This window comes from Camelus dromedarius, chromosome 24 (genome assembly GCF_036321535.1).
Source record: "Camelus dromedarius isolate mCamDro1 chromosome 24, mCamDro1.pat, whole genome shotgun sequence".
Taxonomy (NCBI): domain Eukaryota; kingdom Metazoa; phylum Chordata; class Mammalia; order Artiodactyla; family Camelidae; genus Camelus; species Camelus dromedarius.
The window spans coordinates 30887706-30901820 of record NC_087459.1 but is presented as its reverse complement, the minus strand read 5'-3'; positions in this window follow the sequence as shown (position 1 = coordinate 30901820).

Here is a 14115-nt window from a genome sequence, read left to right as displayed (position 1 = left end):
GGACATAGAGCCAGTTTTGCTGCCCCGACCCCGTCTTTGTCCCCTGGACCCTCCAGGAGCACAGACTGACCCGCACCCCTGGCCTGGTTCCACAGGGTGGAGATGGAGGGGGGCGTGCTTAGCTTCTGCAGGAATCCTGCTGCCTGGAGAGGGCGGCCTGGGGAGTTTAATTTGGTTTTCTTTCCTCCTGGAATCAGGTTGTCCCTGGAGACCTAATCCCTTCTGGGGCTTTAAAAGCATCCAACTTGCCGAGGAAAAGGCCAGCTCCTGGCCCGAGGCAATGCCAACTTCCCATTCTAATTGGGACCATTTTTATCTTTGAAGGGAGGCTCCCAAAAGTTCCCAGTGTCTCCTGCTGTCGTGCCCACAGGAACGGGGGACATGTGCCTGGCCTGTGCCTGGAGTGCCCAGGTCTCCTGAGCCCTGAGCCCCGCCATCCCCACCAGCCGCCTGTCCCGCAGGCGGGCGTGGGGCGCCCTCGGCCCAGGCAGGCCAGCACCCACGATGCACTCCCTGCTGGAGGGCTGCTGGGCAGACGGGGGCCGCTCCTTCCGCCCGGGCCCAGCCCTTCACACCTGAAGCGCTGCTCACCGCCGATGTGCGAACCCCAACCCCAGGCCCCCGCCCGAGGCCGGTCTACCCGTCCAGTTGGCCAGCACTGTCCCACTTCTACCCCTGAAAATCTCGAGTCCAGGCAACGTCGCTTCCTGGGCCACCCGCCAGGTGGTGTAGCAGGTTGAGTGGTGTCCCCCCAAAAGATAATGCCCACCTCAGAATATGCCCTTATTTGGAAATAAGGTCTTTGCAGATATAATTAAAGTAAGGATCCCAAGATGAGATCACCTCGGATTAGGGCTGGACTTAAATTCAATGCCAAGTGTCTTTGTAAGATACAGGAAACACACACACACACACACACACGGGTGTGTGAAGACAGGCAGAGGTTGGAGTGACATATCCAGAGGATTGCCAGCTACCACCAAAGCTGGGAAGAGGCTTGGAGCAAGATTCTCCGTCGAGCCTCCAGCAGGAACCAACCCTGCTGACACCTGGATCTCGGACTTCTGGCCTCCACAGTACAAGAGAATACATCTCAGAGGTTTTCAGCCACCTGGTTTGTGGTCATTTGTTACAGCAGCCCCAGGAAGCCCCAGGGGCCCCCCTGTGCACCAGCCAACCCTGTGGGGAGCTAGGGAAGGGATCTCCGCGCTCCCTCCTGCCCCGGCCCGGCCCGAGGGTTACCGGGGGGTGCTGAGCTCCCGCTGCTCAGCCAGAGCTGGGCATGGAATCTGTTTCCCAACAACAGGTTTTGAACTGGGTTTCACTTTTCTCACCCAAGGGAAGAGTCTGGAGGAGAACGCCCAGGTCCTCGGGCTGCAGGGGGTTGGGGGGCGAGGGAGACCTGGGGGTCTGTTGAGGGGTTGTGCCCCCTTTTCTAGCATTGTCTGTCCTGATTTTCCTCTAATGAGCCGGGTGGGCAATGGCCTCTGAAAGTGGGTTCCCGTCCCCCAGGGCACTCTGAGATTGGGGTTGGGGCGGGGATGGGGCAGAGGGTAGAGAAAAGAGGTGGCAGGTTTCCCAGGGCCTGGTGGGCAAGACTGGAGCCCCTGAGGCTAGGCCTTTCCCAGGTCCCCACCTCCACCCCAACCTTCCTACTGGGCCCCTTTCCCCATCCGGGGTTGGGCCCGGAGGGGCAGGCAGTGGCCTGCCCCAGGAGCTACCCTGGCCCTACACCCCAGCCCCTCAGAAGGTCCTCTGGGAATGGGTCACTGGGGCCCCATCTCCTTGGCAGTTTCCAAAAACAAAATACCTTTCAAAAGCACCGGCTCCACTCTGCCTGCCCCTCTAGGACATTCCCGGGGGGCTGATGGCCATGCTCTGGCCCCTCCACTTTGCTGATGAGGAAACAGCTCAGGGAGGGACAGACAGGGACCACCTGGACCACACAATCCAACACAGCTACCCGACCCCGAAGGCACCCAGCGCCCCTCCATCCAGGCTCAGTTCATTGGTTCTGCAGCTCCCAGCGTTCTCTGCCTGCCGGCAGGTCTGGGACTGCTGGTGTCCCCGCAGGTGTCCTTGGGCTGCTCCATCTCCTGCTTCTGTGTATCTTGGCTGCTCACAGCTCACAGCTGCCCCCTTCTCCAAAAATTGCCCTCTGCTGCGGGGACCTGGCTTTCCCATGAGGTTACAGGGCCCTACCCCAACCCCTGAGCCACAGCGGCCTGTAGCCAATGCTGTGGGTTTACTCGTGTCTCCCCCCAGAAAGATACACTGAAGCCCTAACTCCCAGTACCTGTGGACGGGACCTTATGTGGAATTTGGGTGTTTGCAGAACATCAAGATGAGGTCTTTAGGGGTGGGTCCTAATTGCATGAGGCCATTCACGCTCCAGAGTTCCCCAGTGAAGGACACTGGCTCCAGCCGAGGCCACGTTCTTGCCGGGCATTCCCCTTCCTGGTCCTGCCTCCCTCGCTGCCTCATGGGCCTTCCCAGAGGGCCCTTCCTCACTGGGATCCTTGCACAAAAATCCCCGTCGTGGGCTCTGCCCTAAGATGGGAGATGTCAGTCAGTCTTGGATGGGTGGAATGAAAGAAGGAAGGAAGATGGATGGATGGATGGGCTGATGGGCAGATGAATGGGCCGATGGAAGGATGGATGGGTGGGGAATAGGTGGATGGGTGGGGATGGGTAGAGGGGTGGGGGGATGGGTAGAGAAGTAGGTGGGGTAGGTGGATAGATGGGGGATGGATGGGGCTGGGTAGAGGGGTGGGTGGGTGGACCAGTGCTTTCTGCCCAGGGCCCTGGCCTGCAAGCACTTCCCAGGCTGAGTGGAGCTATAGGGCCCCAGGAAACCCCCCTCAGACCCCCCTTCCCCCTTCCCTGGCAAGAGACAGAGGAGCGCCCTCTGTGTCTCCCTCTCAGCCTGTCTGGGACATGTCAGTGTCATCTGGAGCTTCCCGGTGAGGCCTCCCTCCAAGCGCGGCATGTTTCAATCTGCTGAGGGCTGGGAGAAGGGAGAAGGGCGGCTGCTGCAACCCAGCCCTGCAGGGCCTCATCCTGCAGCCCCTGGGCCCCTCCTGCCTCCTCCAGTGATTTGCAGCACGAGCTGGGACAGAGCAGGGGTGGATGCGGCCATGGCTGCTCTCCTAGCTCTAGGTTTCTCTGTTTTCCAACATTTCTATGGCGAAAACAGTTGCCTTTATAATACAGTCTTTTTTTTTTAACTTTTGCCAGGGGGAGGAAGTTAGGGTGATTTATTTTTAGAGGACATACTGGGGATTGAACCCAGGACCTCGTGCATGCTAAGCATGCACTCTACCACTTCAGCTATACCCTCCCCAAACATATAATATAGTCTTAGAGACACAGTGTGTACTCTGGAGAGGCTAACACCGGCCATGTGACAGGCTCCCAGCTGCTCCAATGTCCTGTCTGGCTGCAGAGCAAGGCAGGGCTCTGGCCTGGACCCTCCCAGCCATGGCCAGGGAGGCCCTGGGAAGAAAGTGGGACCTGGAGGGGCCCACGGAGGGAGCAAGACAAGGGAAGAGAAGGGAGAGGCGCTCCAGGTAGGGGACAGTGGGCAGCCAGTGACCCCAGGCAATCAGCCCTCTCTCTCGTGTGGCCAGGGAGGGGAGGATGCTGTCCTTTGTCCTCGGGGACTCTGGCTGGGATCTAGAGTGGGGTCCACAGGGCCATGAGCCCGGCCTCCCTGCCCCAGATGGCCCCCCCCCGGGCCCCAGAGGCCAGCAGGCCAGCCGCACCACCCCCTGCCGGGCAGGGACCCGTGGACGCAGCGCAGCCCCTCCCCCACCCAGCTCCCTCCGCAGCCTTTTCAACTTGCTTCGGTATAAAACAAGCCAACAGGGGCAGGCAGCGGAGACTTTGTTTAGGAAAAGAGCAGGCCTCAGCACCTCCCAGGGTTGGCAGCATTCCTGGGCCTGGAGAGGGGAAGGGGGAGAGGAGCACCAGTGGGAAAGGGAGGCAGGAAGGCCCCCAGCCGGGGTCCCCACCGCTGCCAGAGGCCGGCCTGCCTCAGTTTCCTCACTGATCAGTCACACGGCCTGGGTCCTGTGTACCAGCTGGGGTAAGGCATCAGGGGTTCCTGGAGCCCCTCTCACAGAGCCCCTGGGCCAGAGACCCACCCAAGGCTCAGAAAGGGGCACAGCAGGGGACAGCAGAGACAGGCCAGCCCGCCCCGGGCCTCAGTGACCCTGCTGTACAGTTCTGAAGTGAACTACATACAGACCCTGCCTGTGTGGGCCGTCCGCGTGCGTGTGCACCTTACTTCCTGGGGCAAAGTGGCTTCTGCCCCAGAGGAGCCTCCAGGCCCCAAGGGTAGCAAGGGCCCTGTTCCAGGTAAACCCTGGACCGCCCTCCTTGGCACAATTTTCAGAGGCGGAGACCGGGCGCAGAGAGCACGATGCAATGCCTTGCTCTTGCTTGGGGTCCCGCATTGGTGGAGCCTGGGTTCCCACTGGTGGGTTGAGGGGAGAAACTTCTCCCAGGGCTCCCCCAGGGCCCCACCCCAGCATCCTGCTGTCCCCAGCTGTGCACCCCATGGCAATGGCGGGACAGCTGTCCCAAGTTCGTGCAGAGACGGATCTGAGGGCCTGGTGGAGTTGGAGGGGTCCCTCCTGGCACAATTGGAGGAGGCCCCTGGAGAGGGGCTATGGGTGCCCCCCACCCATCCACACCTGCTCCGCCCCATTCTACAGGCTCTGCTGACACCTGCTGGCCACTTGTCCCATCACCATAGCAACCCCAGCTGTGCCTCCCAGCCCCCCAGCAGGGGGCGGATGGGGTGGGGCTTGCCCGAGGCCGGATGGTGAGGGATGAGAAGTCACAGGAGGGGGCCCAGCAGCAGCAGCATGCATCTTCCAGGGACAGCCCCCATCACTCCTGTTCAACTCCGTGCCTCCCACCCGACCCTCATCACCCCCCCCGCCCCCACACTCTACACCCAACCCCAGCCCATACCTCGTCCCACTTCCCCACCTCCCATGTCTGCCCCTCCTGCCTGACGCTCCCCAGAGCTCAGGGGGTATGCACCCAACCCCCTACCCGAGAGCCCCAGTTCAATCATCACCTCCCCCTAGGCTTCTGGGGTTCCCTCTCAGGAACAGTGACCCCTCTCACCCAGCTTGGACCCCCCAGAAGGCAGCGGGAGGCCTCTTGCCTACCCCAGCCCCTCTGGGTCTCCCCTCCTTGCTAGCTCTGGCCTGTGCCCACCTTACTCCACCTCCTCTTCTATAGCCTCACCTAGGCCCTGTCACATTCACCTGAGCAGCTGTCACATCTCACCTGGGTGGCTGTCACAGCCCAGCTCCTCTGTGGCCCGACACACACCCTGTGCCCCGGCGTGGCCCAGACCCTCCCTCAGGCTGGACCACACAGACTTGCTGTTCCCACGTGGGTCTCTGAGCATGCTGTGCCCCTCTCCACAACTCTTCCAGCTTTCTCTCCCGTCAGCAAAGCCTTCCAGAACATTCCACCAGCTGCATCCCTGGGCCAGGCATCACCTGGAAACTGTTCTGCCCCCTGCCAAGGTGCCGCCTGGCACTACCATGACTGTGGGGTCCCCTCTGGGTTGGAGCTGAGCCCAGGGCAGCACTGGGAGGTGTTGGCTGACCTGATGCCTCCTCGGCCCTTCCCTTCGGCCTGACTGGGGACTGACTCCTCTAAACCTACTCCCCCTTCCCCTGGCCCCCTTCCCCTGCTCCAGGGGTCTCCCTGGGGCTGCCGGCCACACCCTGTGGGATGACAGGGAGACTCAGGCCAGTCTTGGCATAACCCGACCCCACCTGCCCTGCATAGGACCGCCGAGGATCCAATGTACTCAGGGCCCTGGTCCTTTCCCAAGGTTCCCTGGGGCTTGGGGCTGGTCCCTGCTCCAGGCCTCAGTACCCCCAGCTGCGCTCGTCAGGCTGGGCCCATGTGACTGACAGCTTGGTGATGCCAGGACAGATCTTGGTGGTGGAGGGGGGACTAGCCCTTCCCCAGATGCCCACTAAGCCCTGGGGTACCACCCAGTGCTGGGGAAACCCAGCTGCCCTGAGGATCTGGTCCAGCACCTGCCCTCAGCCTCACACCCTGCAGCCCGGTGGTGGCCCCCACACTGGTGCCTCTGAAGTTCGTGAAAGCCCTGAACTTCAACAGGCCCCTAAGAGGAGGCTGGTCCCACAGTGGGAGGGGGGAAAGGAAGAGAGGGGCTAAAACCTACCGTCTTCTCTTGTCCTCCCTTCATAGCCAGACCTGCTTTAATCATCAGTCCAATGGCAGCCCTGAGAGCCTCCAGGCCCTCCCCACCCTCCCCACCCGGGGAGGCAGCCAGAATGTCAGGGGAACTTGGCCAAATCTGGCCACTGCCATGGCCATGTAAACAGTCAGGCCCAGAGAGGCTCCACAGACTGGTCAACAGCACAACCCAGCCTCCCAGGCTCCACTTCCCACTCCCTCTCTCCCTGCTAGCCTCTGTCCTCCTCTCTCTATCCACTGTTAACCTGTTAATCTGACTTCTCTCTGCTTCCTTGTCTCTGTCTCTAGCACTCCAGGCACAGGGACCAGCCTGTGCAAAGGCCCTGTGGTGGGCCAAGTGCAGAGTATTGGGAGACTTGAAAGGAGACAGGAGGAGCAGAGGGGAGCTCACAGAGGGGAAGGCGAGCTGGAGAGGGGCAGCGTGGGTGCAGAGGCTCAGAACAGGGTTGTCTCCTGCAAGATCACACAGACTTGTAGGCTGACAGTCAGAGAAGGGCTCAGGTCTGCTCAAGTCAGAGCCACAATAGTCATTACACCTGTGTATCAGAAAAGGACTTAGGGGACTCCATGTGCTCCTCAAAATGCAATCTGTTCCACGCCCGTTCTGTGGTAGCCCCATGGTTTGGGTGGGCCTTGACTGTTCTAAGCAACCCAGGATGCTCTCATCCCCCTGGTGACAGTGACTAGTTCAGGAGTAGGAATAAATAAGGAATCCCACAGCCTAGTTGGCCAGTAGCTATCGCAAACAGTCCTTAGAGACACCTGAAGGATCAATCCTGACCTGAAGTCTACAATACTGGACTTCCTGACCTGGATCAATCCTGACCTGAAGTCTACAATACCATTCCTTTATTACAATAAATTCCCTTTATTGTTAAGCCATTTTGAGCGTGGTTTTCTATTTTTGCTTCCAAACACATCCTGATACCGGGGATGGGAGTGCATTCCCCCAGCGACTCAACATAGCAATGAGACCACCTCAGAAGCTAGACAGCAGAACCGTTTCCAGATGGCCATAAAGCAAAAAGTGACTTTCCAGTGTCAGGGAGGATCAAGGTATATTCTAAAAAGCAACAGAAGGTCTGGGGACATTGGCCCTTAGATAGCAAAGAACTGCAAGGCCCCACAATGTCCCCAAGTGGCCAGGAGCAGGTGGGAGGTGGGGCAGGTGGCTGGCCTGGGTCTGAGGTCTGGCCCCTTGCTCACCAGGTCTCCAGGCCCCGTCCCAGCCGAATGCCACCACAGCCGCCGCGCCGGGCTGGCCCGCACCCACAGCCCGCCGTCCAACTCACTCAGTAAGTGTGCCGCCAGCTTCTGCACCACCCGAGCTGTGCTGGAAAACTGCCCAAAAGTTAAAAGAGATTTCTTTCCAGCAGACGTTGCTCCGGCGGATCCAAGCCCTTATCTTCCCCTTCCAGAACAAGTGTTGTTCATTTCACTTCCTAAAAAAAAAAAAAAAAAAAAAAATCTAAACCACAAACTGAAAAACAGGTGGGACCGTTTCAGGATTTGGCTGGAGCTCGACAGGGAGCTGATAAGTAGCAGCCAGCCAGTTGCTGGGCAACACGGCAACAAGTCGCGGAGAGAAGTGCCCAGTGATTCTGGGGTATCCCCCCGCCCCCCCAGAATACAGCTGGGCACGAGCAGGCCCAGGGCTCCCCAAGACCTTTCTCACTCTACAGAGGTTGCACCCCTAAGTATTTGGGGGCCAAGCAGGACGGGTAGCAGAAGAGAGGAATCCACCTGTGCAGAAACAATGAACCGTCTTAACAGAGCAGAGATGCCAACACTGACTGCTCCCAGGGAGGCGAAGGGCACTGGGAAAGCGCTCACAAGCAAATGCCCGTCTGACTTGGGAACCCAGGCTGCAGGGCAAGATTTTACTAGGGGCTACTTATGGACATTCTGGAAGCAGGTCTGCAGAGATGGGACACAGGGCTCTACCTTGGCCCAGCTCTGGTCCACTAAATCATTGGCACCAGGGCCTAGAAGTCACGCAATCAAATGTACAGCTGATCCAAAAAAGCCATGAGACAAAAACAACCAAACCTACAAGGTACTCAGTGTCACGTGGGGGCCTACAGCTGTGAGCCCCGGGGACCATGTTACTGCAAAAGCTGGCGGTCAGCTGGTTGAAAATGGGAGAAATGACGGCTTTGGCTTCCCAAGTTGTGAGAGCAAATGCCTTAGTAGAGAGCGAAGGTTCAAAATGACACCTGATATGTAGCGAGTAACCCAGAAACATAAGCCCCTGTGAGTATACTTACAAGCTACTTAAATTTAATACAATCCTAAGAACACTCCTAAAATGAAAAGGCCAAGAGCTGAAGACACATGGGGTGACATCTGTCACTTGCACACCTGGCTCCTGCCCGCTTCTCTGTCTTCTTTCACCCTCTCCCCTCCTCCAAGTGATGCTTCAACTCACAGCTTTTGTTAGCAGTAGGGATTTTTTTCACCGCTTCCATGAAGCCTCTCCTGCTTCCTGTACGTGGAAGCCGCCTCTTCCACCACTCAGATCCCGTAAGGGTTTAGCACAGGGAACTATATTCAATACTTCGTGGAAACCTTTAAGGAAAAAGAATATGAAAATGAGTATATGAATTAATGTGGATGCCTGACACATTGTGCTGTATGCCAGAAATGGACACATTGGAACTGACCACACTTCAATAAAAAATAAAATTAATTTAATTTAATTTGATTTATTTTAAAAAGGAGAGCTCAAAAAAAACCCCAAATCCTATAAGGGTTTATTTGTCCCTCTCTGGTGACCTTTATCACTCCCTACCTAGAATAGTTATTTATATAGACATCTGCATGCGTTATTTATTGCTGGACAGTAAATTGCCCTAAAGCATAACAGCTTAAAGCAATAAGCATTTATTATCCCACACAGTTTTGGTGGGTAAGGCATCCAAGAGCACCTCGGCTGGGTGATTCTGACTCAGGCTCTCTCTCGAGGTTGCGGCCAACTGCCGGCAGGGGCTTCTGACTGGGCTGCAGGCTCCACATCCAAGACGGGTGCGTGCGTGGCTGCCAGCAGGAGGCCTCAGCTCTTGACCACGCGGACCTCTCCACGCGGCTGCCTGAGCACCCTGACAGCCTGGTGGTGGCCTCCCTAGGGTGAGCAGTCCAAGGGAGGGAAGCTGATGCTGTCTGTCCTTTTTAACTTAGCCTCCATCATTTGTGCAATATCCGGTTACTCAGGCCATGTCTATTCGGTACACGAGGGGCCCCCACGGGGAGTTAATACCAGCGGGCAGGGACATTAGGGGCCATCTTGGAGGCTGGCCAACACGGTGTCTTTTTGTTCCTTTTGGAATATAAGCTTTAGTCCACACTCAGCATCTTACACTTAATTAACATTAAATAAACGTGTTAGATGAAAAAAAAAATGAACGTGGAGACACCTACTCACTGGCTAACTATATTTTGTTCAACTAAACCCCACTGGCCTCCATGGATGCACAAGATGAAGTCCCCCAGGCCTGCATGGGCCAGGGAAAGAGGAGGAGGTGGCCTCTGTGTGAACAAGGCAGCAGGAATTGGGGTTGGGAGCCAGCAACCTCTGGAGGAAGGAGGGAGGGACGCCCAGGGGTGAGGTGATGATGTCCCAGGGGCTGGACAGCTGAGGGTGGTTAAGAGTAGGATTCAGAAAGGATCATCAACTTAACAGCAGCAACAACAAAAAAAGCAACTTAAAAAGTAGGCAAAGGGGAAAATTTTTTAAAAAATTTTTTTAACGGGCAAAGACTTGGATAGACATTTTCCCAAAGCAGACAGACAAAAGGCCAGTAAGGAAACGAAAAGATGCTTGACATCACTAAACATCATGGAAATGGAATCCGAGACCACAAAGAGATACCACTTCATACCCACTAGGATGGCTATTATCAAACAAACAGATCAAAAAACACCAGAAAACAGCAAGTGTTGACCAGGATGTGGAGGAATGGGAACTCCTGTGCACTGCTGGTGGAAATGCAAAATGGTGAGGCCATTGTGGGAAACGGAACAGAGGTTCCTTAAGAATTAAATATAGAACTACCACACCATCCAGCAATTCCACTCCTGGGTTTACGCTCAGAAGAACTGAAAGCAGGGACTTGAAGAGATATTTGTTTATCGCAACATTATTCACAGGAGCCAAAAGGTGGTAGCAACCCAAGTGTTCATCAATGGATGAATGGATAAACAAAAAGTGGTCCATCCCATACAATGGAATAATACTCATAATGGAATCACTTTTTAAAAGGAAGGAAACTCTGACACCTGCGACAGCATGGATGAGCCTTGAGGACATTATGCTGAGTGAAATAAGCCAGTCACAAAATGACAAACCTTGTGTGATTCCACGTATTCCACTTACGTGAAGTCCCGCGAGTAGTCATTCCCATAGACAGGACGCGGAGCAGCGGTTGCCGGGGGCTGGTGGAGGGGGTGGGGGAGTTAGTCTTTCATGGGGACAGAGGTTCAGTTTGGGAAGATGAGAAGGTGCTGGAGATGATGGTAGTGATGGTTGCACAACGTGAATGTACTTAATAAAGAACAGATCATAGGCCTAAACGGAAGGATGAACACTACACAACTCCTTGAAGAAAGCATGAGAGAAAAATCTCAGGGACCTCGGGTGTGGCAAAGATTTCTGAAAAACAAGAAAAGCCAAGTTATGAAGAAAATAAATCGGTAAATTGGATTTCATCAAATAAAATTTTTTTAAGTTTGCTCTTCAAAAGGCATGATGTTAAAAAAGCCAAAAAGGCAAGTCACAGCCCAGGAGAAAAGAGATATCTGACAAATGACTCATTCAGCAGCGAAAAAAAAAACAAAGAAAGAAAGAAAAAGAAAAACTCTTACAATTCAATAGTAAGACAAATGACCCAATTAAAAAAAAACGGGCAAAAGAGCTGAACAGATACTTCACCAAAGAAGATACACTGATGGCGAATAAGGCCGTGAAAAGATGCGCAGCATCACAAGTCACTACAGAAACCCCCGTGACAACCACGAGGAGACACACACAGCCACCAAAATGGCTACAATGAAAGGCCCACTGTGCCCAGTGCTGGCGGAGATGTGGGGAAATGGGAACCTGCCCGTAGGAGTGCAGACAATGCAACCACTTTGCAGAACAGTTCAGTAGTTTCTTAGAAAGTCAGACCGCTACCACAATACAGGCTTTCTCCTCCAAGGTACTTGCCCAACAGAAATGAAAGCCAACGCCTGGGCAAAATCTGGCATGTCAATGCTCAGAGTAGCTGTATTGGCAACAGCCAAGTCCTAGAAACAAGGCAAGTGCGCATCAGCAGGTGAACCAGGAGACAAACGTGGCTGGGGGACAGGGCGTTGGGTGACGGGGCGCTGGGCCGAGGAACACGCAGGAGGACGCTGATGCCACAGCCAGTGGGACCCTTACTGGTTGGGGCCGGCAGGTGGGGGTGCACAGTGGCCATCTGTGGGCTTTGATGCTGCACACCTTGGGCGGGGCTGGCACAGCGCGGGAGAGGACAAAGCCCTGCCCCCTCCAGCTCGAATTCTGGGGGAGGAGGGGCAGCTGCTCCCTGAGGATGGTGCTCCCCTCAGCGCCTTGAGTGGGGCCAGGGAGGGGCCGTGGCACCGCCAGGATCTGCTATGACATCACCCCGGCGCCCAGGCAGAGGGTAGAGGCCAGAGGGTCCCCCACCCAAAGGCCCCGCACACCCAGCCCTGCAGCTTTGTAAGCTGTCAGGCCTCAAGCATCTTGAACAAATATGCAAAGCTTATCGCAGGCAGCCCTAGGGCTGGGGAGCCCCTCCCCGGGTGGGGGATCCCAGCTGTGATCAGTAAGGGGAGGGCCCCCTCAACCAGAGCGCTGCCCCGGCCCCCCCGGGCCCCAGTGCAGCGGGGATGCGGATGATTGTGCAGCCAGGCTTCTAAGAAGGCGGGCTTAAAGACCCCACCTCCGCCTGCCTGGGCCCAAGTCCACGCCGCAAGGAAAGACACCAGAAGAAAGGTGGGTGGGAGGACAGAAGCGGAGGCGGGCGATTTATGGTGTAAACACAGCCCTTGTGCGTGGCAGAAAAATATTTTTCTTCGAACACTCAAGACTCTCAGCCCCGTTTCCCAGAAGCACTATTATCTCTGAACAACACTGCTTCCAAAAGGGAAGAAAAAAATAACGGGCGAGGGGGAGAGGGAGAAAAAGCTTGGTGGCCACAGAACAAACGCTCCGGGGCTTCAGGGGACTTGGCAGGCGGCCACTGTGGGAGGCGCTGGGGGGCCCGGGCTGCCCCCCCAACCCCCCAAGGCCAGGCGCTGGATCCGGGCCACGTTCCCTCACCTCCAGCGGGGACTGCAGCCTTTGGCTTGGAGTCATTTTGGGGGACCACACACGTGCCCACAGCCACGCTCCCAAATCCTGCACAATTACTCATGACCTACTGTGCGATGGACCTGGGGGGACACAAAACATGTGACGGGGCCTGGGGGGAGGGTGTAGCTCAAGTGGTAGAGCGCATGCTTAACATGCATGAGGTCCTGGGCTCAATCCCCAGTCCCTCCTCTAAAAATACATAAATAAATAAATAAATAAGTAAATAAACCTAATTATCTCCCCCTGAAAAAGGGGGGGCCCGGACGCCAAGCAGCACAGAGGAGTCCAGGGCCCGAGCAGGGTCTGCCGTGCCGGGACTGGACCGCATCTTTCCTGCGCCGGCGGCACTGCTGCGTCCAGCGTGCACTGCGGTTGCTGTTGGTTGGTTGTACCACTGAGAACTTCAAATACATTTTGGGAACAAAAATCCCCAGCGTCAGATTTTTTTTTTTTAAGCAGACAATGAGTGTTCCCAAAGCCTGACTTGTGGCAAACTGGATTGAAGAGTCGCTGCCTTCTCTGCACCCCTTGATTGAATCCAAGTCCCCAGACATGGAGCAGCCCGCCCCGTGCCCAGCCTGTGTGCTCAGACAGGAGGACGCACCAGCATCTTCCGGCGGGGGCGGGCAGGGTCTTACCATCCAGAAAGGGAACGATGAGCCACTGGGGCCCTGTGATACAAAGCCATACTCCTGTTCCCTACCTGGGGGATAACGTCTGTTCTTTCTGGGGCTGAGCAAAACACCGTGTACTGACACCTCAAATTCTAAACACCTTGAGACCCTGAAAAAAAATTTTAATGGAGGCAGTGGGGATTGAACCCAGGACCTCATGCATGCTAAGCACGCACTCTACCACTGAGCTCTACCCACCCTCTAGCCCTGAAATTTTATTTCTAAGGATGCTTTCTGTCCTGAAAAAAAAAAAAAAGCACAAATATTAAGTTTATAAGAATGCTCACTGCAGCACTGTTTACAGAAGTAAAAAGCTAGACACTACCTGGTCGTCCCATCACCGGGGGTCAGTTAAGAACTCAAATAAGTAGTTAAAGCTGTCACAAACCATGCTGTAGGAGGTTATGTGAGGCAGAAACGTGGGCACCACCGAAATCATCAAAAAGGGCATTAGGTGAAGTTGTTTGCAGGATTTAATCCCATTTTAATTTTGTCGATATATACAGACACGTAAAAGTCCAAAGAGAAAGACTAGAAAGATAGACTCCAAAGTAGTCATATTGGGAACTAAATTCTCTTTCCTTTTGTTTGCCTGTGCTAGTTAGATTTTCCAAATGAACATTATTTTATTAGGGGAAAAAAAGACGAATTTAAAACCTGAATTTAGTAGGATAAGGGAAATGAACAGGGAAAATCTGAACAAGGTATAGAGACGGTGCAGGAAGAGAAGTGGTTCCTTCTGTCTGGAAGGGCCAGGACCGGGGGGGTGGGGGGAGCGCTCTTAGGCTAACCTCAAAGTCCTCTGGATTTTGCCGGACACATGGAAGT